Consider the following 2,500-nt stretch of genomic DNA (forward strand, 5'->3'; position numbering starts at 1 on the left):
TGCGACAAAGCTGGTTACGAAAACCAATAAGCAAATATCGGATAAGAGACGATGCCTGACCAAGAAGAAAGTTGCTCCCAAGCAACAAACTTTGAACACTGTTTCTGGTTACCTCGAGACCGTTTCACCCTCGCCAGATATTACGTCGGGTGTGAGGGCCAAACTCGTTCTAGCTTCTGAGTTGCTTATGCTTAAGCCAAGCAAGAAGCGTGAAGGCCCTGCCAGAGAGGTGATGAAGACATGGCTGCTGGGGGAGGGTCAACAGGAGGTCCAGGTTGACAATGCAACAAAGTCAATGCTTCGAATGATGCGAGTGGTTAGGACGAGAGGTGGCCGTTCGAAAACCGCAGAGGATGTTATCATGCCCAGGACGATGCCTACGAGGACTTGGATGAAAAGGAGAGCGGTAAAGAGAGGCAACTTCATGAAACATCAGAAGCTGTTCTACAGAAACCGCTCTAGGTTGGCCTCTCTAGTTCTCGATGGCAAAGACCAACAGGAGTGCCAGATCCCTATTAATGTGGTGCATGACTTCTACCGTAACAAGTGGGAGGAAGCAATACCTTTTAATGGCCTCGGCCAATTTAAGTCGCTGACGGTCGCGAACAATGACCACTTTGAAGCCCTGATTACGGAGGAAGAGGTGGTGGCGGGCATCCGTGCTATTAAACCATCATCGGCGCCAGGACCAGATGGCGTGACAAAGGCAGCAATCATCGTTGCTGATCCAGAGGGAAAGACATTGGCAGCCCTGTTCAACGCTTGGTTGGTTACTGGCATCATACCCAAAGACCTGAAAAGAAATAGGTCTGTTCTGATACCCAAGGTTATGAGTGAGGACTTACTGAAGGATCTGGGAAATTGGAGGCCAATAACGATTAGCTCCATAATCCTCAGACTGTTTTCCAAGATCCTCACGGCACGCCTAGAACGTGCTTGCGCTCTGAATCCGCGGCAACGCGGGTTTATCGCGGCACCAGGCTGCTCTGAGAACCTAAAGGTACTTCAAGACATTATGAATCAGGCAAAGAAGGCTCGAAAGTCGTTGGCGGTGGTATTCATCGATGTGGCGAAGGCCTTCGACTCGGTGTCTCATGCCCACATCATGTGGGTTCTAAGGCAAAAACAGGTGGACGAGCATATGGTCAACATCATTCGAAACGCCTATGACCAATGCACGACCTCGTTTAAGAATAAGGACGCCTCGAGCCCGGAAATTAATATCCGAGTTGGTGTGAAACAGGGTGATCCGATGTCTCCCTTGTTGTTCAGCCTAGCCATGGACCCTCTCTTATGTGCCTTGGAGACGCATGGTGTCGGATACACTGTTGAAGCTGAGTGCGTGACTTCGCTGGCGTTTGCAGATGACTTGGTGTTGATGAGTGAATCGTGGGAGGGCATGAACACCAACATCGCCATCCTAGAATCATTCTGCAAACTATCAGGGCTTAAGGTTCAAGCCAACAAATGCCAGGGCTTCATGCTGAACCCAACGAAAGATTCGTACACGGTGAATAACTGCGACCCGTGGGCCATAGCTGAGGTAAAAGTCCAAATGGTTGGGCCAGAGGATTCCGCGAAATACCTTGGTATGAAGATCAGCCCGTGGACTGGCATTGTACAGCCAGACTTGAATGTACAATTAAAGAAATGGATCTCGAACATTGACGAGGCACCTTTGAAACCGACTCAGAAGGTGGAAATTCTCAATGCATACGCCCTACCGCGACTACTGTACCCAGGCGACCATGCGGATTGCAGACCGACCACCTTGCGAATTTTGGACCAAGCGATTAGGAACGCGGTTAAGGGTTGGCTCCATCTGCCACCTTCTACCTGCAACGGACTGCTATACGCCAGAGCTTGTGATGGAGGCCTGGCAATCATGAAGTTGGAAAGCATGATTCCATCCGCGCAGCTAAGAAGGCTGCAGCGCATTGCCAACTCTTCTGATGCTATGATACGAAAGGTAGTGTCCTCGCAGGGTGTGGATGAGAAGTTCAGAAACCTATGGGTCCGAGCCGGAGGTGATTGTCAAGCGATTCCTTCGGTGTTTTCTACAGACCTCGCCTCGGAAGAGCCGGTATACTTAAAACCATGTAACTGGCGGCAGGTCGAATTCAAGAGATGGTGTGAGAAACCAGTGCAGGGTGTGGGTGTTGAAAACTTTGCGCATGACAAGGTTAGTAATACGTGGCTGGGGACACGAGGTGGCTTCAAACAACGTCACTATATCGCCGCGCTGCAAGTAAGATCCAACCTCTACCCGACTCGGGAGAGCTTGAACAGGGGCAGAGAGGGAGCGCTACGTTCCTGCAGAAAGTGCTCCTCCAGGCTGGAATCTCTCTCACATATTCTTGGTCAATGTCCTGCTGTTCAGAAAGCAAGGATTGCTCGGCACAATAAGATCGGTGACATTCTCGCGAACGAAGCAACACGGCTGGGCTGGTGGGTTCACAAGGAACCGCGCCTTAGATCCGAGGATGGAGAACTACGAAAA

General features: G+C 50.6%; 1 pseudogene; it reads left to right on the forward strand.

Moving 5' to 3' along the window:
* The window catches only part of LOC144740729 (28S ribosomal RNA), an 8,397-nt pseudogene that overhangs the window by 3,849 nt on the left and 2,048 nt on the right, over positions 1–2,500 (forward strand).

The sequence above is a fragment of the Lampetra planeri genome, unplaced genomic scaffold (assembly GCF_965212315.1).
Source record: "Lampetra planeri unplaced genomic scaffold, kcLamPlan1.2.h2 scaffold_277, whole genome shotgun sequence".
NCBI lineage: Eukaryota > Metazoa > Chordata > Hyperoartia > Petromyzontiformes > Petromyzontidae > Lampetra > Lampetra planeri.